The 26,876-nt window shown below is 39.8% G+C and overlaps 1 protein-coding gene across 3 annotated transcripts in view; it reads left to right on the top strand.

Annotated features, from left to right (window-relative positions):
* Positions 1 to 26,876, top strand: part of ZMAT4 (zinc finger matrin-type 4) — a 349,139-nt gene that overhangs the window by 295,235 nt on the left and 27,028 nt on the right. The window lies entirely within an intron of this gene.

Below are 26,876 nucleotides of genomic sequence, written 5' to 3' on the forward strand. Positions count from 1 at the left end.
GTAGCTGCCAGGACTGCTAATAAAATCTAATAAAATAGGGGAAAAAAGCAAAGAATATCTCAAAAATATGCAATTTTCCTGAGTGTAATTGTTTTAATTTCACTCCTATTCATTAGTAGAATTGTTTAACAAATTTAACTATATCAAGGCCTTGTGATTAATGAATGATTCATTCAACAAACATTTATTGAGCACCCACTATGTGTCAGATTTCAAAGTGTGCCCCAGGGAAGAAAAGATGAATCAAATTAGGCCTTCCTCTTGTGGAGCTCCCTGCCAGGCAGAGGAAACAGCCATGTGAACACAGGGATTATTCTCTAATACCAGGATGTGTACACCCAGAGCTTTGGGTACCCAAGAGGGAACAACCAGGCCAAGTTTGACAGGGACATCGGCGAAGAGCCTGGGCACATAAATGAGGTTGTGGTCTGATTTTACTCACCATCATAATAACCTCACTGCCCAGCACAGCACTTGACACATATGAAGGGCTTCATAAACATTTTGATCGAATGGATGTGTGATTTTAAAAGATGAGTGACAACTTTCCAGGCAGGGGCATGAGGAAAGTGCATTACAGTCAAGGACTTTATTATTATTATTATTATTATTGTTTGCAAAGGTATCATAAAGATGTAGGTCACAGGGGTCTGGTGTTGGTAAGGAAATTTAAGCCTGGAGTTAGGACTCTCAGTATTCCCTCAATTGGCGCTGTCTCCTGAGTCAAATCCCCTTTCATGACTTGCTTTACTCTGATCTACCCCAGAGGGTTTTGTTGAGGTAATTCTTCAAAAAGACTGTCTCTGATTCGTGATGGAGTACCTAGGACACTTGTATTGATTACTGGACACCTCCCCCCCTTCCCCTAACAGTTTACTCAGTGTGTCTCTAACTAGTATTTTGTGACAGGCACTGAATGCAGTCTTACCAACATGACATCTGATGGACACAAAGACACATTACAAGCAGCTGCAACAATAAATGATCATCTTTTAGAGGCATGCATTTATTGCTCTTAACAAATAAAAAGAAAATGGTAGACAATAGTGACTTTAAGTGGCACAAATTAGGTAAATAAATAATGCAAATAGTATCTCCAGCTCCAGGAAAATCTCTATGTGTACCTATACAACTTCATGTGCCAGAAAGTGTGCTAGGCATTTCCACACCCATCATCTCATTTAATCCCCTTAACTACCTTCAGATAAATGTCATTAACCCATTATTTTACACAAGAAAGTTAAGACTCAGAGGGACCAAAGCATCACCTTGCCAACAAATGACAGAACCAGGGCTGAACCTAGTAGTGTCTGACTCAGGCTCACTGAACTACCACAGTGAGGACTGCCAATAGAGAGTACCAGGATGAACTTTGAAAAAGAGAGCATTCCTTTCCCAGTGGCTTTAATAAATAAATGTGACTTCAGAAGTGTATATCTCCTACCATGATTTCTTTCCAGTAAAAAAGACATTTGTCTCTACCTCAGAAGTACAAGGTTGTTCTTCTAAAGAGTGCAATGAGGGAAACATGAGGGGAATAATTGCAAAAGCCCTGTCCTATGTGACTGTTTCATCTGCCCTTTTACCTAATTTGGATATTGCGTGTGTGCATGTGTGTGTGTGCGCGCACATGTGTGTTTACAAGACAGATTGTTCCATGAGTCTTTTGTAATCAATCCCCTTGTCAGGTTTGGTATCAAGTTGATGCTGACCTCACTAAACAAGGTGAGAGGTCTGCCCTCTGTTGCTAATCTCTGAATGAGTTTGTAGTGAACTGTTGTCACTTCTTACTTAAATATTAGGAAGAATTCATTAGGGAAGCCATCTGGACCTGGAGATTATACTGTGGGAATGTTTTTATTGAAAATTTAATTTCTTCAATGAAGCCCTGTTCATATTTTCTATTTCTTCTTGTATCAGTTTTAATAAGTTATTTTTCAATTGCTTTGCCCATATTATCTACATTTTTAAATGTATTGGTATAAAGTTGTTCATGGTATCTCCTGATTTTATTTTTAATGTCTGTGGGATATTTTTCATTCCTAATATTGTTTATTTGTCTCTTCTCTTTTACATTTTTTTATAGTTTTGTTAAAAGTTTATCCATCTTTGAATCTTTTTGAGGGATGAATGTTGGGATTTGTTGACTTTTTTTCTGAATACAGCTCTTTTCTGCCATTAAAAAAAAGTGTTTTTCTTTCTAGTCCCTATGTATTTAATTTTCATTTTCCTCCATCAGATTCTTCATAGGAAAGTGTAGATCATCCATTTTCAAGTATTTCCTTTTCTCCTAAAATATGCATTTAAGGTTCTCAATATTCCTCAATAAACTGTTATAGCTATATTCCACAAGTTATTTTTTTTTGTATCCTAGAGGTTTTATATGTATTTTAATTATTATGTATTTCAACTTATTGTCTGACTTTTACTGTGATTTCTTCTTTTACTTATGGTTATATATAAGTGCTTTGCTTAAAATCTAACATGTGGGGAATTTTTCTATTTATATTTTGGAGGATTAATTTGTACTGGATTTCACTGGGGTCAGAGGACATACTCCAAATGATTTCAGTCTCCTGAAATTTGGATAGACTTGCTCTGTGCCCCAGGCAAATGTTCAATTTTGATAAAACTCCATGTTCCCTTGAAAAGAATGTGTCTTTTCCAGTAATTGAGTAAGTGGTTCTGTATATCAATTAGGTCAAGTTTATTAATCTTGTTTTTTAATCAAATTTTTTAATCTTCTGTGTTACTGATTTTTTGTCTGTTTTTATATCCATGAGAAATAGAGGTACTTAAAAAACTTCTGACTAAAAATATGGATTTGTCTATGTGTCCTTTTAATTCTACTTCTTTGCTTTATATGTTTAAAGGTATATTATTAGATGCTTACAAATTTAAGAATTTCTAAAAATATTTATGGAATTGGCCCTTTTGTCATCATGAAATGTCCTTTGACTAGTAACACTGTTATTAGAGTACATTGACATCAGCTACCCCAATTCTTCAGAGCTTCCAAAGTTTTTCCTTTAAATTTTAGCCAGCTTTTGTTTTGTTCTCAGGTGGAAGGTTAGTATGATACCAATTACTCTCTCAGAGCTGAAATTGGAAGTCAGCCAAATGGTTCTTAACGACTCTAATCTGACCGATTAAATCACCATAAATATTAAGGTGTCAGTAATTTTCAAGGACTTTTATTTATATTTTCAGTAATAACTTCTAGAGAGGTGTTCAGATGGGTTGTGTAGTGGAAAGAACACTGAATTTTGAGTCAGGGGATTTTACTTCATGTGCCACTTCACCACTGAGTGACCAGGGGCAGTAACAAATGTCCTTTAGGCCTCTGTTACCTCATAGATAAGTGATTAGTGATGACAAGAACAGGACAAGTACATGTCCACTTCCCATACCTTGCTCACGATCCTGGTATTCTTTCCTGCTGCTACTGAATTCAGCCTTAACATTCTCTCCCCAGTCAGCCTCTACTATTTTACTGGAGCTAGCAATGTCTTCCAAAATTACGTCCACCCAGAAGTTCAGAATGTGAACTTTTTGGTAAATAGGGTCTTTGCAGATGTAAACAGTTAAGAATCTCAAGATGAAATCATTCTGGTGTCTTTATGAGAGGAAGAAAGGGATATTGGGGCACACAGAGTAAAAGGCCACGTGAAGACAGATGTAGAGATTAGGATTGTTTCTACCAGCCAAGAAAATCCAGGAGCCAGCAGTGTGTGGAAGAGGCAAGGAGGGATTCTCCTCTAGAGCTTTTGGAAGAGGCCACTGACACCTTGATTTCAGGCATATATTCTCTAGAGCTGAGAATATATTTCCATTGTTTGAAGCCACCCAGTTTGTGGTACTTTTTTTAGGGGAGCCCCAGGAAATGAATGCATTGTGAAACATACTTGCCTTGTTCCACAAGTATCCTTTTAGTTATGTTTTCTAGGCATCTCCTTCTTATGTCTATGCCAGTACTAACAGCAATGATGATGATGTACATGGTGAGGATGCCACCACTGTTAACTGGAGGAAACTTCTGCATAATTGGAGTATAACAACAAATTAAAACACTTTGAAAGTGTTATTATATATAATATGCACAGCATCCCTGTAATTGACCAGATGTTCACATCTCCATTTTATAGGTTAGAAAATTAAGAGTCTGAGAAGTGACTTGTCCAAGGCCCCAAAAATAATTGGTTGTCAGACCCAAGGGCAGAAGTCAGGGTATCGGCCATCATTACTATCACTGCTATAATAATACTTAAATAATACCATTATTAACATATTGCTCTTTCCTAGTAGTAAAGAGCCTTTTTGTTTTTTTGGCAAATGTCATAAACAGCAAAATGGCAGTCAAATTTTGCTCCATTATTAAATAACAAGAGAAATATTAAGTATCTAATGAGATTAAAGGTTTAGAAATGCAAATGATCACATTGACATATAAAGCAATTGCCTGTTAGTAGATTTTTCAGGCTTTCCAGGGGATATAGTCTGTCAATTAGTACCAATGAGTAGAATGAAATTTAAAGGCACATGGGTACATACCATAGACTAATGAACGTTTCCACCATAATGTACTTAAATTTGAGTTTAGGGAACACTTCAAGCCCAAGGACATTACATTACCTAGAAATAATGGATATAAAAGTTGTCATTACTTACTTCGATACTTCAGTTGGTTGAAAATGAGACACAAGTGTCTACGAGAATAAATCAGACTGACCAAAAGTTAGTAGTAATTTCTAAATGTACTTCTTCCTTTGAGAAGAAACTTTAAATGGTGATATCCATTGCTTTTTCTACAGTTTTTCCCGACTAGTGTGAATCCTCCAGACAAAGTCTTCATATCATTCATTTTTCCATTATATTTATTTATTTCTTAAATGATTGAATGGATATTTAGCCTAATTTTCAGAGCTGGAATGTATTCATTTGTTTTAAATACCTTGGAGTTCAGTTCTTACGTTTAGGGTAGCAGTTAGTTATCTGAGGAGTATACAATAATAAATAAGATAGTTTTGCAAAGAAACCAACCATCAATAACTGTCTGTACTTTTAGGGGTGCCTCGGTGGCTCAGCAGTTAAGCCTCTGACTCCTGGTTTTGGCTCAAGTCATAATCTCACAGTTCGTGAGTTCAAACCCCACATCAGGCTGTGTGCTGACAGCGAGGAGCCTGCTTGGAATCTGTCTCCCTCTCTCTCTGCCCCTCCCTGGCTTGCTTTCTCTTTCTCTCTCTCTCTCTTAAAAAATAAATAAACATTAAAAAAATTTTAAAAAAGAACCATCTGTACTTTTAATAAAATAAAAGTAGTTTAAAGCCCCAAGAAATATTTGGAAGCAAACAAACCAACGAGCAACAAATCAATGCATGGGCGTCTTCAAAGGCTAAAGATCTAGATATTTTTGGTGGAATTTTCAATATGGTTTACTGGCATATCCAAGAACTTCAAGAATCAAAAGAGTTGGGACTTTGGTATTGTGCAATATTTTTTCAACAGAAAAGTTTTTTCGGTTTGTTTTGTTTTCTGAAAAACAGAATATATATGTCATCAGTGACATTCTGAGATAAGCAGGGCATAAGACAGGCTTTAAAATAGAGCTGCCTTTCTTGAAGAGCATTAGGTCATTTCTCTTCAGCTGATACTTTGTAAATTGCTCAGAAAGTCTTGAAATAAAGGGTGAAATCTAGAACCCCAGGCAACAGCATTTTGACTCTGGCTGTGCAAAATGGCTTTTCTAGAAGTAGGCTTACAGACTGTCGCCAAGTCTTTCTAGCCAAGGGGAATCCTAGGTGCTGTAAATAGGGTGCCTGCTGTAGGCATGAGACACAAGGATGTGGCAGGGCCTGTAGGTCAGAGGGTGTTCTCTATTTAGCTCTGTTTTTAATAGGCAGAACATTCAAGTCCGCTACTGTCAAGAGCCCCCGCTTCTTTGAGAAAGGCCGCTGATGAAGCAGAGTTCAACTTCTCAAAGGAAAAACAGCCTGTAGAGAGAAGAATTCCAGAGAAGCCAGAGCAAAGCTATACATCTCTCTATATATAGCACCAATGCACAGGCAATCCTAACAGCTCTATTTTTCCAAGTCTCACTTGCATGCTTTTGCTAAATATGCCATACCTAGGGATACATTATAATCATAGTATGTGACGAGATTAGGCCTTTGCAGGCTTGAGAAGAACTAAATGGGGAGCACTTTCATTCTTTCATATTACTTCCAGAATTACCAATGGCACCTAATATTCTTTAGCTCACTCATTTACTACCCCCCCCTTTTTTTTGGGGGGGGAGCTGGTAATCATTATTTTGTCTTGCTTGAAATTTGCATGAGTCATGGCTGTCTCCAGAGTAGTTGTGAGCTGATGATTTAATGTCTCAGATTTAACTGTGGACCACATTGAACACCTTTCACGTTCTTTGTTATGCTGCTTCAGCTAGTCACCCAGGACCAGTCACCAAGGCTTGGTTCTGAAGAGTGCATCTGCATCAAGGAAAAGAAATGGCAAGAGGGTTGTGGATGCCCACAGGCTTGGCGGAGGAGGCACATGTCAGCACCACTTCTCACACCCCGTGCAGCTTTTCAGAGCAAAAAATAATTTTTTAAACCAGTCTGTTGAGACTCAACTTACACACAACAAGATAGGTCACTTTTAGCAGCACAGTGGGATGGTGTCCACCATGTCACTAGCAGCCCAATCAACATACAGAACATTTTCATAACCACCAAAAGTTCTCTTGGACCCCCTTTTCAGCTCATACCCCAACCCCCGCACCTCCAGCCAAACACTGATTTCTGTCCCCATAGCTTAGTTTGACTGTCCTGGAACTTAATGGGATAATATTATAGGTATCCTTTTCGGTCTGGTTTCTTTGCCTCAGCTCAATATGATGGTTTGGAGATTCATTCACTTTATTCCATGTGTCAGTAGTTCTTTCTTTCTCCACGTGGTTTCCAACTAATTGTGTCCCCTCACTGAGCTTCATTCAGCGTCTTCATTGAAACATGAAGGGGCTGGAAAATGGGGTAGTCAAAGTCTGTGTTATTTCTAACATTCTCTAATTTTATGACTTTGAGGCTTACCTTCTTTAACTCTTTAATATTTTTCAGCTGGATGAAGATTGTAAACATAATTCTTCCTTAGTGTTTACTTCTCTGCTGCTAGGTGGCCCAGAAGCTGACCAGTCCTTTAAGCGTTAGTCCTGTGAGAGGAGAGGTATCCTGGAGGCCTGTCCTTAAACAAAAGGCAAAGGGGCTTTTCAAGTGCTTATGATTTGGGGCAAAAGGAGTAGAGCTGGTTGTGTAAAAGGTAAAGAAGTTTATTTTTAACTTTATTCCAAGCTATGAATACAGAACCTAATGTTCGTGCCTTCTTAAGCACACAGGAATAGGTAGGAGGGAATTGGGAGGGTTCTAAGGTAGACTTTGGCCCCTCACCTGAGCAGGTCAGGCCTCTGGACTTGCACTCTTTCTGGGTTTTCTGTAAGTTACCATAAGCACTTCTCTCACATTTCACCAGAGTTCATTAAAAATGAGGGTATGTCCATTTGTAAACTATTTTTAGCTGCCATTGACTTTTAGTCCAATCAGACTTAAGTAGAATATTGAGCTTTGCCAACATTTGTCTAATCTCTTAAAGGTTATCCTGGAACATGAAATGCCAGGGAATTGAATTAAACGAATGAAAGATCTCACTTCATTTAGGTCAGTTTTGTTGGGGAAGTGGGGAGAGGAGATGAGATGGAAATGGAAATCTGCCTGTGGTCTCCTTACTGAGTTCAAGTTCTCTATCACCTCTCTGAAGGGTGGAAGAGAAGATTGAGTAGGGTCCATTTGGCTCTGTTTTCCATAGTGTGGATGGGGTAGTGGTGAATGATTGGACAGATCAGCCCCTCACCACATTTAATTCAATCCCACGACCAAAATCTATCAAACATCTACTACGTGTAGGACATTAAACAGGCCTTAAGGATAACAGAAGGAGATGCAGAGATAATTATACCTCTCTACACGTTTATAATGTAGAGAAGATGCAAAAAGTAGTCAAGTAATTACAATTAAGATCAACATAGGATATGGTAAGTTCAAGAAGTACAAAATATTGGGGCACCTGGGTGGCTCAGTCAGTTGAGCATCTATTTCGGCTCAGGTCATGACCTCACAGCTCGTGAGTTTGAGCCCCGCGTCAGGGTCTGTGCTGACAGCTCAGAGCCTGGAGCCTGCTTCAGATTTTGTGTCTCCCTCTCTCTCTGCCCCAACCCACTCACATTCTGTTTCTGTCTCTCTCAAAAATAAATAAACATTAAAAAAAAAAAAAGAAGTACAAAATGTTGCTGAAATTCAGAGGAAGAAATAATTGCATCTGGTTGGGGATCATTGGAAAAGACTATTGTAAAGTGAGTGCAGTAAAACGGTTTGGGAATGAAAATGTCTGGTTTAATCCTTACTCTACCATCTACTAACTGTATGTCCTTGAGCATGTTACTTAAAGGCCTCTCTGTGACTTCGTTTCCACATTAGGAAAATATAGCAGGTTATTTACAAAACTTAAAACTGATTAGAGTGGGAATTAAGTTTTAAGAACAATAAAAACAATAATAGCAAAAAATACTCAAGTGTGTAGACAGTACTTGGCATGAAGTTTTTTCTCAATAGGTGTTAATTATTATTTTATAGTAATGAAATTGCATTTGAAATGTACCTCGAAGAAGAGGTAGCTGGATGTTGAGGTAACATTTAATACTTCTGTTCCAGGTACTTCTTCTGCAAGACTGTCCCAGAATTCTTAACAGCAAACTCTAGTTTCTTGCCCAAAGTTGGGGCTTCTGGAATCACACACAAGCTCAGGTCTACTCAGTGTTTAGAACCCAACTGACCTTAATCAGACAATTAGATAAAAAGAATGATCTGAGAGAGGCCTTCAAAGAATGTCCTCATTTTGAGTTTCTTGCAGTCATTTGCTTTCTACCTGCTCCAAGTCCTCATTTTATACAACATTTCAAGCTTGATATTCAATCTTCCAACACCAGAAAGAACATTTTCTGCACATTTCCAATTACATGTGGTCTCTAAACCCCAGCTCCTACTCAGGCTTTCTGCTTTACCCAGCTCTCTGATAACCAGTTGCATTTTGTCAAACATCTGTTATTAACACATTTTTCTCCAAAGACCATGGATTATAAACATTGAAAATAAATAAAATAAATTGAACAATCCTCCTGGCTGAATTTCCTAAAATCGTTGTCCCAATATTCTTTGAGACTCTCTGGATAGAGTATCTTTACCATTTTGATTAGAGGGGTTTATTTTTCTTTCCCATTTGCACTTTTTATTTTGCCATTTAAAAAGAGTATTTGTATTCTTTTTTCTCAAACACCTACAGCTCATACTAGAATCTGGCTAATCTCAACATTAACTGATTAAATCCAGCTTTGAGTCACGGTGTTTGATAAATGCCTAAATCTTCCAAAATTGGAAGGGTTTTCTCAAAAAAACAAATGAACTCTGTGTATAAGGGTGACATCTTTTTAAGTGTTGGCCACTATTATTTAAGTTATAACTTAATGATAAACATTTTGAAGATATTTTGTTTCTTTTCTTTGAGTTAATATTATCTGGACCATTCTGTATTGTGCTAAGAATAGCCAGATATAGCCAGAATCTGGACCTCAGTCAGAATATAAATTTACATAACCATCATTATAGTCATATATATCTGCCACTCTTAATAGTCTTTAACAACAAATAGAAAATGCGTGGTTTTCTATAGCTTTTAGGGTCACAGAAAAATCTCAGTCCATTTCATGCTGAGTAGTCAAATACAAATCAAAATCTATAAAGCTAGCTTTCAGAAATGTTGGTGATATTTCAAGCTCAGGACACAAGTAGTTCAAAGCTCTACCCACAGCCTCTGGTGCTATTATCGTCTCCAGAGATACATGTCTTTTCTCTTCCTTATTTAAGTGCCCTTTCTTCTAAAGACACCTAATAGGCTAGCATGTGCACTTTACTCTTTTTCAATTCTAAAACCATAACCACCGAACTTATTTCTGTTCTAACAAAAAGATCATATAATAACCTTTAAGTAGATGAGTTTCAGACCTCTAATTTTGTTTCCTTGACAATGGATAAAGTTGAAATAATGGATTTCTTTTTCTAACATCTTTTCAGCGCTAAGATAAACTTACTAATAAGTAAGATTTTCATGGTCAGACAACTTACTAAATTAGAATCTATGTCCCTGAGTATCTATATCAGAAAAGGATACCTTAAGTGTCTGCCATAGATGGGGTTAGCTCTAACATGGCTCATTTTAAATCCAGCTTTGGATCAACATAATTCTTACTCGGGGCAGCTGTGAGTTGGGGGTTCTTCAGATTTCTCAGCAGCCTCCATACTTGGAAGGTTTGGAAGTCAACTATACAGGTTTCAATTTCTTCATCTTGGAACAGATGTCATAATTATGTTATTCCATATTAACTAAGGGCCTGAAGATAAAAGTGTGCCTCCCATGGAAAGGATAGACCAGGTAAAATGTAATCAGAGATGCTCACTATAGCCAGGAAATTTAGTAGCCAACATCTATTGTTCCCATTTAAAAAAGTGACAGGAAAGAGGCCAGGCTCTTTCACACCAGTATGTCAGGAAAACATCAGTGCAAGGAAAAGATATGTCAGTGCTTTGCAGTGTATGTATACATTGAAGAGGCATCTTTCATTTAAAATTTAACTCTCAAGAAACCCAGTATCAGGTACCTAATTAGTCAACCTTCTAGAACATGCAAGTGGTATTTCTATAGTGAATCTAGAGAGTTCATTTCTGTGGATTGAATTGGTTCACTCATGATCTGGAGATTTTCAGTATTATGACACATTGGTGAAAGAACACCAGAACATTCACTGACTGGGTCAAGGGTTTAACAAATAAGTGACCTACTATGTGATGGATTCTAAGTCACATAGTACAAAATAACAAATTAATAACTTACATTTCCTGTCTTTAAAGTGATAATGTAATTTTTTAAATGTTCAAATGACTCAGTCGGTAAATGACCGACTCTTGGTTTTGGCTCAGGTTTGTGACTTCAAACTGTGCTGGCAACACAGAGCCTACTTGAGATATTCTCTCTCTCTCTCTCTCTCTCTCTCTCTCTGGCTCTCTCTCTTTGCCCCTCCCCACCTTGCACTGTCTCTGTCTTTCTCAAAATAAATAAATGCCTAAACCCCAAAGCTCTGTGATTCTAGATAGATCCCTTGACTCTTGAGTCCATTGAAATTGCAGGAGAGGACACTGGTGCCTCCACTCCATGGTGAACGTTGGGGAGCTCTCCAAACAGCTGGCAGTGAAGGGAGCTGAGTGACTGGGCACAACATGGACCATGCCTCCCAGAACAATGTAGGTTTTAAGTGCAGGTTTTAGTGCCCAAGGTAGCCTGGAAGCCTGAGTTATGAAGTGAAGAAAGAAGGCAGGTGCAGGAGCCATGAGGGATGTCAGGTATAAACAGGATGAGTTACCAAGAAGTGCTTGTTGTTTTGTTGTATGGACTTGTAAGGCCTTACCCCCCAAACTACTTTCTTCGCTCAAAACGTCACATTTTCTGGGTTCTTTTTTTTTTTTTTTTTTTTTTTGAAGAGCCCTCATTACTTATTTATGGTGAATTAAATCTTGTAACACCTAATAGGATATTCTCAATGCTATTAAGTAAGGGAAGAAACCAGGAATGGAAATTAAGTTAAGAATAAATGACATCTGTGATCAAAGAATGATGATTAGAGACATTTATCTGTCCAACTTCTGTTAGAAGCCACTCTAATTATTCTTTCTCCCTTCATGCTCATAACACTTTCTCTAGTGTATGGTTCTAGGAAATGATAGCAAATGATTAGCTCCTATAAGATAGTGCACAGATAAAAGAGTAAGACTGAGTCAGATTTTCATAACAAGAACTGCTTCATTGTTTGAAGGCAGATTTTTTTTTTTTTTTACTCTTCATGTGGGTAATTTTTCTTTTAACCTAGAAGTAGGATTATTCCTGGATCTTTTGATTAAATTATCTCATCCTGGGCCCACAATGGATGTACAATAATTAATAGTGTTTCTCTTCTCAACTGTTTAATTAGAGTTGAGGCCAGCATAGGATTTGAATGACTAAAGTCAATGAATATCATGAATATCATTCCACAATATTCTCTGCTAATTATGAATAATTTCTTCATTCGCAGGGGAGAATGTGACAGGCTGTAACACTGGGCCTGCCTTCTGATGTGATTTCAGGGAGTTGTTTTCTTCTCTCACAGTGATACCCTTTCCCCCATACACACATGCTAGCTAATGGCCAAATTATATTTTTCCACAGGAAAAAAGTTATTTTGTCTACTTTCCTATAAAAGTCCCAGGGATAATGGCACAAAGGGATGTATAAATAACAAATGTCAGAATCTTACCTGTGAGAAGTTTAGATGGGAGGGGACTGAGATAGAAATATAAAGGGCATCATTGAGTTGGGTAGAGAAGGCAGAGGGAGGAGATGAGACTGGCAAGAACAAACTTGGCCAGTTTGGTCCAGGGTCAGGGAAGCTTGAAGAGATAATATTTGCTCCTTCTACTCTTGACTTATAGAAAGACAAGTGGGAAATATAACACTGAATGAGTTAAATATTTTTTCTATGCAAACATGTTTCTAGATTCCCTTACCATCATAATTTTGTCTGTTATGATTTCTTTGGTTTCTCTAGCTTAGTGCTCATAAAGCAAAGATTTCAACTATTCTGGAAAAAAACACAGATGTACTGACCTCACAACTCACCCATTTTTATCCCTTTGAAAGAGAGGGAATAAGTAGCTCCTTTATCATTTTTAGTCAGAGAGAGGTGGCTAGATAGAAGATATGTGAGAGAGTCGGAGTAGCCTGGTATGAGAGAGTGGGGAACTCCTCTGTCAGCCATTGAATGTAAGGCGAATGGCTGCCCTGTGGATAGTCTGACCATGGAAGGAGCTGGAAGGGGCTATGAAACCCCACTTCTGCTTCTGAGCATCCTCCCCATAACCCCAGTCTCTTTCTGGTTTTCAGAGTCAAAGGAACAGAGCCACTATAGACTAAAAAAAATCATGTTCATATCATCTCATAGGTATGGATCCAATCAGAGACTTGGAGGTGGAGAGAAATATATTATGATGTCATGCAGAATTATGCAGACCAAAAAATTTTTAAAGCATAGTTCTAAGTCAAATTTTATAATCTAGTTTAGAATATTTCCTTTCCTTTTTTTTTTTTTTACTTTAAAATTATTTCTCCTCTAGTAGTGTTCAAAGACAGTAAATTGCATCCATTACCTTTGGATTTAGACAGCAGATGTTGTCATGATTTTCTGGCATGTCCTCCTTTTCTAGAGCCATGGTACTTGAAAATGATTCAGTTCTGTTCTGTATATTTGCTTGATGTCGAGTTCAGTGTCTGATATCATGTGGATATAAGACCAGCCAGTAGTGTGATCTCTGCCTTCAAGAAGCATAGAATTTAATTAAGAAAACTAATTAACAAACATAATAAAAGAGCATCAAAATGCTCATATGTGATTGTGATTTTACGTAACATCATGCAAAGAATCAAGAGAAGGGAGAGGTGAGTGCAGACATGAATAACAAGAGAAATGTGCTTGGATGAGATGAGCCTGGGCTGAGGAACAAGGATGATCAGTCTGGAATGGGCTGAGTTTAGGAGCATCTAAATGGAGATGCCAGTGGGTACTTAGGCTTATGGGTCTGGAGTTCTGAAAATGAATGATGGCTGGAGAAACAGTTTGGGAGTCATTAGCTCATAGCAGGATAATGAAGTAGATGAGATGGTAATAGATGAGATCATTCAAGGAGTGTGTGTAGAGAAGAAGGATAAACACACATTCATGCATGCGTGTGCACATGCACACGCACATACAGGGTGACAAAGGAAGAGAAGTCAGTACTTTTTTTCATGACACATTTAATATTTCTAATGTTATTTAATAATATTTAATATAATTTAATTTATATAATGTTTAGTATATCCATATTATTTTATATTAAACATTAATATATTTTATATTGAATATTAGTAATATTTAACATAATTTAATATAAATATATTAATAATATACCTAATATTAGAAATAATAATATTTCTAAGTAGGAGAACAGGACAGATTAGTGCTTCAGAAGCCAAGGAGGAAACACATTTCAAGAATGAGGGTAGTGTTGTTCAGATTAACTAAATACGGACGAGTCAAGTAGGAAGAGGACTGAAAGAATCCAGAGACTTTGCCAATCAGGAGGTAGTGGTTGATTTTTGCCAGGGAGTCTTGCTGAAGTTTTGACACTGTGATGACCACAATGGCTGGGGTAAGAACAAAGTAAGGGATTTCCTTACCAATGTTCTCACTGGGTGAGGGAAAGGGCCCTGCAGCCTCAGAGATGACCCAATGAGAAGGGCAGAGGGGGAAGGATTTGCATGAGAACTAAAAATTAAATAGAAGAACCCTCTTTTAAAATAAATAGTATGTGGAGTTTCATAAAAACAGAGCTCTATTAGAAGTGGACATGTAGGGTCAAAACTACCACCCACTAAACTTTTCCCCTGGGCCCTACTGTTCTCTGGAGGTCTGAAGAACAATTTAATAACATTGTTGACAGGACAACAGAGGAAAGGGTCTCCAGCCTGGGATATGGACACGATTCTGATAGACTGGAAGAGCCTTAGTGAGTTAAGCTTTAGACACATTGCTTTTGAAGTAATGGTACTTTATCCAAGTAGGGTGGTCCTGAAGCAAGCTTGGTATGCAGATACAAGTCAGGGCTTAAAAATGGAGATTTTGGAGTCCGCTAGACAGGTGAAATTTAAGCCTGGACAATAGGTGTATCCTCCAAAGTAGAGAAAGGGCAGAAAGAAAAAGCAGCACCATGGACATTGTATTAGCCAGGATTCAATCGGAGAAGCAAAACCACTAGGAGGTGCCTCCCTCTGCCCTTGCCCTCCTCTGTCATACACACACATACACTCGCACACAGATACACACTCTCACACACACACAGACACACTCACACATAGACACATACTCACACACACAGTCTCACAAGCACATAGAGAGACATACACACAGACTCATACTCTGGCACATACACGCTCACACTCACACACACACACACACACACACACACAGGGATTTGACCTTAGACAATTGTGGGAGCCGGTTAAGCACTGTCTAAAACTGTTGCCTTTACCTCTGCTGCTAGAGCCTGAAGTATGCAGGACAGGCTGTTAGGGCAATGGATATAAAGTGGGGAAGAGCGAGGCCAAACTTGAATTCCCAAGCAGGAGCTGGAACTGTATGGGGGGACAGAAACCATGTTAATGCTCACCACCTTCAACCTCAGTGGAGCGAATGTTCTGCAGGAGGATGTGACACTTACATGTGTGAGCTACAGAAGCACTGACCTTCCGAGTGTAAAGAGACAAAACTAGAAATGGACAGGGAAGGGAATCCCAGGAAACGCCGTTCAGCTTAGCCATGCTCTGCAGCACACGTGTTTTGTAGCCATGCTATGAAACCACCACGGCACACTAAGAAAACTGCTACATAACAATATAAGACACAATAGTCAAATGCCAAATGAGAGGCCAAAACATTAAGTGCCAAGTCATTTTGTCTCTCTTTGAAAAAAATTAAACAAACCAAAACTAGAGTGACTTCAAAGGCTTCCAGTTTTCTCAGGAAGATAAACTTGTTTTATTAATGAGTGCCATTCTGAATCTCTTTGCTTTAGCTATGTATAAAAATTATAAATGAGAAGACCATTTCTTTTTATTTTTTAACTGAACCATATGCCTTTAATGAAAATATTTTAGACTCACATGTGTCAGAAAATTGATATCCACGTAGGAATGAATTATACCCAGCATACTAAAAAATTAAAATATCACCTGGAGAATACATGATTTTATCAGCATACTGAGATTAATTTGAAGGGAGAGATACCATGATTTGTTTTCTCATTGATGAGCCGAAAGAAAATTCTGCTAGGGCTATGGCTTAGGGATTTATTGCAGAGCTTTCATGGGAAACGGACCATCTGTGGTTGGACACATTATTATTTATATAATGTGTTCAAGGCAACAAGTTATGATAAAATATCCAATTTCCTTGGTGAAATTGTCTATTTTACTTTCTATATATGTGTGTGAAGTTTGACAGGGTTGTGAAAAATCATTCTGAAGAAAATAGCTTCACCACTTTGTAATAGGTGGAGCTGGAGATGCATCAGGTGGCACAAACGTTGTCAGTGGCAGGAGGCCACTTACTGAGGCCAACACCAGGACAAGAGTTAATTGGAGAATTGGACAAACATCAGGGAATTAAAATGTATAAACCTTACAACAGATATGGAGTCGTCACCCAGCCCAGCACCTCTAAGAGTCGTGACTAGGAAAGATGGCCAAAGGGTTTGGTCACAGAGGAGCTTATAGGGACCGTTTCTTGGTGCTCTATTCTTTTCTGTCATCACACTTTCCAGAAAAGATCTAACCCGTTTGATACATACCGTCAAATCCAGCCCTGACTCCAGACTCTCTAGTCGGGCATCTCAAACGTAACATGATTAAAAAGAGAACACTCGATTTCCCTCCATGACCTTATACCTCTGTCTTCTCTAGGCTCCCCACATCTCTAAACAGCACTACGATTTATCCAGTTGCTCAAGGCAGAAGTCTGCAAACTAACCTTGATCCTTTTCCTTCCCTCCATTTACATGTTAGATCTATCAGCCAGTCCTGTGACACTGCCTCTGTATCTCATCCCTCCACCTCCACATCTGAGCCTCTGGTCTCTTATCTTTTCTGGCGTCCCTGCATCAGCCTCCTAACTTGCTGCCTGTGGGCCCATTTTCCTTTCTCTGTGCCATTCCTCCGCAGGAGCCAAAGTCAGCTCTCACAAATGCAATCTAGATTTTATTCCTCTCCACTGAAAATCCACTGAAGGTTGCCCATTGAACTCAGAAGTGCATCCAAACTCCTCTTGCTGGCTCACACAGCTGAGTGCAATCTCATGTTTACCCACCTCTCTGTGCTAGCTCACACCAACCTCCCCCTGCCCACTGTACTCTAGGAATGCAGACCAGCCTTTGTTCTGATTTTCAAACAGCCAAATGTTTTTCTGCCTTAACTTTGTGTTTACTAGCTGGAATCTCTTCCTGGTGTGTTTTCCAGCAACCACCATGTGACTAACTCCTTCTTGTCAACCAACTCTAAGCTTAAATGTCTCCTAGGTGTTCTTTGTCACATAATTCTATTTTAACTCTCTACCTAGCACTTATTCCCCTCTGCTATTCCTTCCTCCCTTCTTTCCTTCCTTTCTTCCTTCCTTTCCTCTCTTTTTCTTTCTTCTTTCTTTCTTTCTCTTTCTTTCTTTCTCTCTTTCTTTTCTTTCTATTATCTATCAATCTATCTATATCTATCATCTCTCTATATATATTCATCCATCCACCTATCCACATATGCTTTCATAAATAGGATAAAAGTTACAGAAGAACAGGGATTTTTCTGGATCTTGTTCCTTGCTGTATCTCCAGTGTCCAGGAGGAGCCAGCACACAGAAAACCTGAACTACATTCTAGTATTAAAGACAGAGACAGATAAATTTATTATAATATGGGAAATGCCATGTTAGGGGAAGGCAGAGAGTGCTATAGAAGCACAAGAGGGGCAGCCAACCCAGCCTGTGAGAAGACTTCCTGGAAGAGGTGGTATTTGACTTGAGTTTTTAATGAGTAGATGTACAAGAAAGGTAAGGATGTTGGTCTAAGAAGTGACACCACCACTTTACTAATGTAAAGGCTGATTTGGATCTTTAGAAAAGAGCCTGGTGAAGAGAGAGAGAAATAGGCCTGAGCCATTAGCAGGAGACAAGAGCTCGAGTAAGTAGTCCTAAATGTCATTAATGAGAATGAGGGGGAGAGAGGCAGAGAGAGAGAGAGAGAGAGAGAGAGAGAGAGAGACAATACTTATAGGTAGTGGAATCACATTGAAGGATTTATTTATTTTTTTAATTTTTTAAATGTTTATTTGTCTTTGACAGAGACAGAGAGACAGAGTGTGAATGGGGGAGTGGCAGAGAGAGAGGGAGACAGAATCTGAAGCAGGCTCCAGGCTATGAGTTGTCAGCCTAGAGCCCGAAGCGGGCTCAAGCACACAAACTGTGAGATCATGACCTGCACCAAAAGTCAGTCTCTTAACCAACTGAGCCACCCAGGTGCCCCCACATTGAAAGATTTTAAAAATATTACTCTGACAGCAGATTGTAAAAGCCTAGAAACAGAACAATTAAGAGATTAGTAAGGTAGTCCAGGCAAGAGGTGCCAAGCTCCTGAGGTAGAAGGGTGTTTGGAGCACTGGGTGGAAGAAGGGCTAGGGGGTGTCATCTAAGACATTAATGGTGCCATGCAGTGAAGGAAGGACACCTGCAGGTGGACTCTGCAATGGCCTGGACTTCAGACTTGAGCGGTATGGACTGGTGGCATCACTTGAATAAAAGAGGAAAAGTCGATTTGAGAGAAAGAGGAAAATCATGAATTCAGTTTTATCCATGTTAAGTTTGAGATGTCTGTGTAGGATTGAGACAGATTTTCCAATAAAAATTGAATGTATAAGTTGGGACAGGAGGGTTATAAAATTAGGAGTGGAAATACAGATTTAGGAATCCTCTTGGAGGTATTCATTCAAACGATGAGCGAAAGCACTATTGAATAAAAGGACATATAGAATAAAAGGCAAGCAAGGATGAAACCTTGGAAAATAGCAAAATTTTAAGTGTGGGTGGGAGAAATTATGTGAAGGAGATCAGAAAGAGATAGTTATAGAGGTAGGGGAGTCATGTGGCTAGTATCTCAGAACACTGGCCAGATTTTAAGAAGGAGGGAGTGATAGGCAGAGTCAAATGCAGGGAGAGAAATCTGGTAAGATACAGTCTAAGTGTTGTCTGAATAGTCTGGAGTGTGCTGTTTTGATAACCTTAGGGAACGCAACGTGTGGAGTGGTCAGGAAAGAAGATTGACTGGCGTGTTGAAGGGTGAGTGAGAGGTGAGAAAGGGAAGATGAGGGAATAGAGTATTCACTGGGTGACTTAACTTTTCAAAGAGTGTGAGAAAATCTAGAGAAGTTAGGACCAGAGAGCTCCAGACTTGAAAGAGAAGATCCTGTCCTCCAGTAGAAGGAGGGCCCCACACTCTGAGACTGGAGGAAGAACAGAGGGATCATAGGTACATTATTTATTGGAGGGAAGGAGGCAGGGGGAGTTTCAGCTGCATGAGTTCCATCTAATCAGTGAGGAAGGACTGATTAGGAGGAGAGGCTGTATATTTCATTCTAAAGAACACATGCTCTGACACTTAGTAGTTGTCACATAACTCACTAGTTGTGTGATGTCTGGAAAGTAGCTTAACCTCCCTAAGATTCAGTTTCTTTATCTGTAGAATGGGGATACCAGTGCTGATCTCATCGGGTTATGAGAATCAAATAAGATCATTACCCTAAAGCTAAGCACAGTGCTCCATCTAGGCAAGCTCTCAGTATATGTTAGCTGCTGCTATTGTTGTCACTGTTGATCGTGAAGGCTGCAGGGGATATCTGAGGTGGTGACTAAGAAGGATTTGAGAGGTAGTTGATGAAGAACAAATAAAAAGATAGGCAAATGTTATTGGTAACCCAGCTGGGATGGATGAGGAAGTGGCATGAGGCAGAGTAACCTTTCCCCCAAAGATTTGAGTGTATTTATGATTGTTTAACATTTTCAAGTGAGCTCTGTGGAGGCAGAAGTTTGTCTAATGTTCTCACTGATGTATTTCCAAAATCTCAATTCATTTGTTTAGTTAATTTCTGTTTGTTTTAAAAGACAGTGATGGGTTTATAATTGTTGAATGCAGAAGCAGAAGTTGGTAGTTTGATTGCAGTTCTAATGGAAGCCTGCTCTATCCTTGCCTTTTGCCCAATTATGAAAGCCTTTAAGTGACAAAATTACTTAGGGATGATCCTACCTTTTCTCATGTCAGGTTATATAACTATAAGGAAATTTAGGGAATGAAATACTAAGATGGAATAGTAGTGACTTTGATATATGTAACACCTGTAATTCCTATACCCCTGAGTGGCAGAAGTGGCCATCGGCAATGCTTTCGTTAATTTCCCTCACTTTCAAGTGTCCTCCTATGAAAACTGATGTTAACAAGTGCTGTGCAATTGGATATGATGATTATATGAAATGAAGTGTGTGAAATACCTGGTGTACACCTTGGCACAGAATGAATAATCAGGAAGTATTTCTTTTCTCTCCCATATTAGCTAACACAGTCACTGGTGTGGGAATGGATTCATGCAGAGAGTATAATATAGAAGAACTGATGTTAGATTGAAATTGAGGGGTCCTGAATTCTCATGCCATCCATATTACTCATTTTCTATGAAACTTTAAGCAGTTCACTTTAAGTCATCTACCAAATGTATAATAGTAATTTTCCTACTTTCCCAATGGGATTATTGTGAGGATCAAATGAGATCAGACATGAAATGCTACCTGAATGTAAGGTGCCATTAGTTTGGTCCTTAAAACCACCTGAAAGGCATTCTTATCTTAGGATGAGAGTACATCATGGCTTTGGAATTTGTTTTAGCATTTTCAGGCCCCATTTTTCTGTGATGGCACAAGAAACTCAGCAGCCTACTTGAAACACAATGTATCACCTATTATAACTGCAAAACATCAGAACATCCAGATTTCCTCTGTATTAACTATATGCTATTGTATAAGAAATTTTCCCAAAACCAAGTAGCTTATGCAACAAATATTTGCTATCTCATAGTTTCTGTGAATCAGGAATACCAAGACATAGCCTGGAGTTGAAGACATCTTCAGGCTTGAATGGGGCTGAAGAGTATGCTTTCAAGAGGGTGTACCCACATGGCTATTGGCGAGAGGCCTCTGTTCCTCCCACAGGGCTCTCTTCTCATCCAGAGTGAGAAATCCAAGAAGAACAAGGAGGGGGACACAGTACCTTGTGCAACCAAGTGTCTAAAATCACACACCATTAACTGTATTTTTTTTCAAGAAGCGAGTTAAGTCCAGGCACAGTAAAGGGGGAGTTGGGGTAGAGACTAGTCTCCTTCCCTTGAAAGGAGGAATATGAAAGAATCTGTGGACATATTTTAAAGCCACCACACTTTTTCATAGAGTCAAGGAGTGATCATGTGGAGTCCCCTTGGGCATCAGCGGAGTGTGTGGCTGCCTTACTGGTCAGTGATACATTTAGCATGAGGAGACTTATTCTAATACAAATATTAGTTCAATTTATTGAAAGATCTCTAGTGTAAATGGTTTATTTGATCCTTTCCAGGAGATGGGTTTTAGTAAGTAGACTAGGGAGGATTTGGAGAGTAAGTACAGGGATGGGGGAGTGGCCAAGTGGGAGAAGGACAGAGAATTAGCCCCTAAAAGCACAGCTTTACAACTACATGTGTTTATGGAGAGCTGGGCTATGAGGCCTGAGGAGGACTAAACTCTTTGAAAAGTGGCAGTAGCAGCAGCAGCTCGATTGGTGGACAGATGACCTAAAAAAGTAGTAACGATACTGGAAATGTTCCTCAGACCCTGCAAAAGAAGAGCTCTCTCCTCAGAACCGGAGCTGGGAATACAGCCCGAAAGAGTGAGTGGGTTCACAAGAGTAAGAGAGGGTTATTATGAGAAACCTTTCCAAGTAGATTTCAACTTTGGAGAAATACCAAGCTGTAAATTCATCTCAGACATTTAAAATGCATTAGATGCCACCACAGCCCTGGCTGTCAATTCAGCCAGCATTTACTGAGCAGCAATTGTGTGTCAGATGCTGTTCTTGTGGCATACACATTTATCAGTTCATTCAATCCTCCAAAACACTGTATGGGAAGTTTAATTATTATTCTCCTTTTATAGGAGATTAGTGCTCTGGAAGGTTATGTTCCTTGTTCAAAGTCACACAGGTAGCAAAGGGAAAAACTGGGATTTGAATCCAAGTTGTTTAAACTTTATTAGCTTTAATTTCTTAAATGAGAAATTGCAAATGCAGACATATCAGGGATTAAAAAATATTTCTTAAAACGTGGTATCTCCCTAACTAAAAGACTGGTATCTGCCTTGTTCCATGAAGAGTACCTTGCTCTTGACAACACAGTTCAAAATGAGGGTGATGACTTTCAGATCTCTTCCGCGCATTGATATCTTTCTCATTCAGAGATGAGGCTGTGTGTTTCCCACAGCAAACTGCCCACCCTTATTGAACATTCAGGCTATACCCAATCCCAATGCATCTTCCACTATGTAACAACTAATGACAGCCTAAATACTCAAACAGGGCAACCTAAAATTACAAAATTTCAAATACTTGATTTATAATTAGACTTTTAATTAAAATGTCAGTAATTTGATATCTTTTTCATAAACCTTATCTGTAAGAATTTGCTCATTCACCATTATTCCTTCAGGGAAAAAAAAAAAATTTGCTCTTTCTCCCTCCTGTCTCTCTAAGACTTTTGGTTTCTACCCTTGCCCTGCAGGCCTGTGTGCCATTCATCCAGGCCTTCCTTCATTTAGCCAGTAAAATGCATTCACTTTTTCAACATGCATTTATTGAACATCTGCTATGTGCTAAGCACTTTTCTAGTCACTGATGAACCATTGTGGGTTGTGAGCCAGCCACTGTGCTTGGCTCTGTGGGTGCAGAGATGTTGTGTAAGACACCACCACTCTAATGGAAAAATGCAGCATAACAGGAGATGTGATGGCATTTCAGGTAGGATACAGTGGAGATGTATGAATATTTACATTTCTAATATTAATAGTGCCATTATTATTTACAGTATATAATATACTATTATTACATATGATATATCATTTTGCCTAGGGGTCATAAGATAGAGGAGAACCATGTCAGATAAAAAGTAGGCTTGGGGAACCTGGGTGGCTCAGTTGGTTAAGCGGCCAACTTCGGCTCAGGTCACGATCTCGGGGTTCATGAGTTGGAGCCCCATGTTGGGCTCTGTGCTGACAGCTCAGAGCCTGGAGCCTGCTTCAGATTCTGTGTTTCCATCTCTCTCTGCCCCTCCCCTGCTCATGCTCTGTCTCTGTCTCTCTATCTTTCTCAAAAATAAATTAAAAAAAAAAAGTAGGCTTTCACCAGACAGTCATTGCATTAGTCTGGGACTGGATCCCCTGAGATGTAGCTGCCAAGAGAGGATTACATGTGTAAGTACATCATTAGGGGAAAGAAGTGAAAGAGAAAGTGCAATGTGATGCAGAAGAAACTGGGAAAGCTGTTAGACCACATGTCTGGCCCTGAGTAAGGGAAAGAGGGAGGGAAAAGTCAGGTGGAAGTATCCTAGACCATTGTATGGTCCTTGGAAAAAGGAGCCAAAGTTGGCCTCAGAAGAACTCCCGACCTTCCAGAAAAGATCTGCCTTAACATCTCTGCTGCCCTCAGGCATGGTCTGGGAGGAGCCCAGGAGAAGTAATCAGAGCTCAGTGTCAGAACTTGCATCTCTGTCTCTCTTGGTCGATACTGTTCCCTGTAGCTGCAGGTCTGGGAGGCACCTTGTCACTGTGAGGCCAGAACTCCAGGCAAGAGGACAGATTAAACAAAGGATTTGCTTAAAGCAGCTTAGTACACTTTAGGAGAACAACAAACTCAAAATGGCTGGAGAGTAAGGTGCATTTTGGTTGGGGAAATGAGGAAGCAAGAAGGGCAGGTATTGAGAAAAAATACTGGAGAGGGTCAGTAGCCAAATTACAGAGTCTAGTGTGTAAACCTAAGGGATTTGGGCAATGAGGAGACATTGGGGAATTTTAAGTAGGGAAGGGACCTAATCAGGTTTTAATAAATCAGTGGATGGGTTAGAAGATATGATAAGAAACAGGGAGAGGAGGTCAAACAACTTATATTCCGAACTATCATAGCCACATTAGAAATACTAGCTCAGGGAGTTGCTTGACAAGTAGAATGAAGATCACTCAATTACCAAGTATGTGTGAGGAGTCTTTGATTCCCAGATTTCTAGACAGAGGAGCCATTCCCTCAGCTAAGGACTGTGTAAAGAGACACTGGTTGGGAAGCTAAAATGTCTTGGACAGTGTGGCATTTGAGGTCTCTCAGCACTGTCTTACCCAGCGCTGAGACGAGAACTCAAGGCTTGAGATGCATGCTGGGGAGTTGTGAGCCTTTCTTTCTCAGGAGACATTTTAATGACACAGCACAGTTGGCCGACTGCCTCAAATCTTGTAAGGAGAGGGTGTTAGTGAGCTTGCTTCTCTTCATCTGTGTCTCCCTTTTGACCTTTGTCTTCTGAGCAGAAGTTAGTAAAGAGAAAAACAGCTACAGATTAATGTAACAACTATGAGATCATGAAATTGCAGAATTAACTTCTCCCAAATGGACAGGTACTCCATCAGCCCCATCCTTGTCTTTGTCTTTCTTTGTTTTGGGAGAACACAGCCTTGCACTCTCCAAACAGATATGTGGAGTGAATCTGCAGACACTGGTCAAGAGCACCCCTATCTCTGGACAGCTGCTGATGGATGGGTGGCCAAATGTATCTGACTTCCTTGTCCCAGCAGGGCAGAAATCACCAACAGAAATCGCCAGAATCTCTGATAAAACATGTGCTTTGCTTCCAGACCTCCTTCTTATTACTTAAGTTTCATGCCATTAATTCAGGCAACATAAAAATTGCCAACCAAAATTGTATGCATAAATCACACAATCTTGGGGCAAGGGAGAAGAGAAAGAAAGATCAGTGTGATTCTCTGGGGGATGTGAAAAGGGCTTAAGATCTCATTTTTAAAACTACCTGCCCTGGGAGATGTGCAAAGTACTTCATAGCATTTTTTCCTTCCCCTTTTCTCCTCCTCTTTTTCTTCCTCCTCCCCCTCCCCTTCTCCTCTTCTTCATCTTTATCTCATCTTCTTTTTTTTTAAGTAAATTTAAACTTTATTTACTTATTTTGAGGGAGAGGAAGAGAGAGAGAATCCCAAGCAGGTTCTGCACTGAGCACGGAGCCCAGTGCAGGGCTTGAGCCTACAAACTGTGAGATCATGACCTGAGCCAAAGTCAAGGGTCAGACACTCAACCGACTGAGCCACCCAGGTGCCACTCATCTTCTCTTTTTTTAAAGTTTATTTATTTATTTTGAGAGAGACAGAGAGAGCATGATCAGGGGAGGGGCAGAGAGAGAGGGAGAGAAAGAATCTCAAATAGGCTGAGTGGTCAGTGCACAGAGCCCAATATGGGGGCTCAAACTCATCAAACCGTGAGATCACAACCTGAGCCAAAATCAAGAGTTGGATGGCTAACTGACTGAGCCACCCACATGCCCCTATCTTCATCTTCTTTTAATTCACAGAATCCTTAATGATCAGCCCACTTCTTAGTTCAAAACACACTAATGGCTGTCCCTCTTGTTCATCATAAAAACCCAAGCCTGCACATTGGCCTACAAGGCCCCCACACACCAAACCCTCCTACCTCCAGTTATTTCTTTGCTTCCTCCAGCTTCTCCTCCTCCTTCCCTCAGCTGCAGCCACACTGGCCTCCTTGATGCTCTTGGAGCCCTCAGCAGTGCTCTGGCCTCATAGTGTTTGTGCTTGCTGATCCCTCTTCCTCCCAACCACCTGTCACCTGGCAAGTTCCTAGCACACACAAATGGCAATTTCCCTGACCACTCCATTCAAAATTGCAGCTCTTGTTCCCACATCATCCACATCCTCTGCCCTGTTTTATTTTTCTTTATAGTCCTTATCACCTTCCCATGCACCGTGCAATTTCGTTATTTTCATGTGTTGCCAATGTCTTCATACTAAACTGTAAGGCATGGAGTTTTGCCGCTTTGATTTCCCACGGTGTCATCATCACATTGCAACAGTGCCTGGCTCTAAAGGGCCAATTCTTCATGATCCCCATTCATAGATGGGGTGACTTAGCTGAGAACACTGAGATCACTTTCCCAGGTCACATGATCACTACACAGTGAAGCCTTAAATTCAAACACAGATTGGTCTGGCCCCAGGATCCACATTCTTTTCTCCACATTGTGGCTTCTTTCCTTTCCAAATTGCTAATTAAATACTTTCCTAGTATCAGGGGATGGCTTCCATTCAGAGAATGGCCACTCTCTAGACTCTGAATTCTTGGTCAGGGAGTCAGACTGTGAGAAAGGCCAAGAAAGGAAAGAAATGACATCAACACTAGCGTAGGGGTTCTCCATGCTCACAGGAGTGAAATGCCCAGCACTTCATGAGATCGCTGGAAACACCCTTCCCCACCCCCAGTCTGGATCACAGGCACACAGGCTGTGGGAAAACTGGTGACACACACGTGCCAGCCAAGAGTTCCATGTAGATTGCATTCACAGATGTCTAATTGAAGCTTGCTGTTTATTAACAGAAGCTGCTTTGCCATTCAGAAATGGGAGTTAATCAAAATATGGCAAATGGCGCACCTTGAGAAATGTCACTCCTTATCATGATTGCATTTCCATATTTTTTCCATGTTTGGTGCGTGTATGAAATGCTTTTAGAAATTATACACTACTCACACCAGCCCCTGGTGGCAGGATGCATCTGAGTCTGTTTGGAGGATCTGGCAGAAACGGTATTGAACCATATTTCAGTGCAGCTTTATGTGCTGCGCATAACCTACATTTCTATAGCAATCGGTTAGAAGCAGAGCAATTCCTGGCACTTCTAGCTCACACAGAGCCCCGGAGAGCCCTGCTCCCTTCTCCCTTCCCTCTCTGTCAGTCATCAGGGAGTAAAGGTCAGGGGCTGGAAGCAGATA

Source organism: Panthera pardus, unplaced genomic scaffold (genome assembly GCF_024362965.1).
Source record: "Panthera pardus isolate Hobbes unplaced genomic scaffold, ASM2436296v1 HiC_scaffold_13, whole genome shotgun sequence".
Taxonomy (NCBI): domain Eukaryota; kingdom Metazoa; phylum Chordata; class Mammalia; order Carnivora; family Felidae; genus Panthera; species Panthera pardus.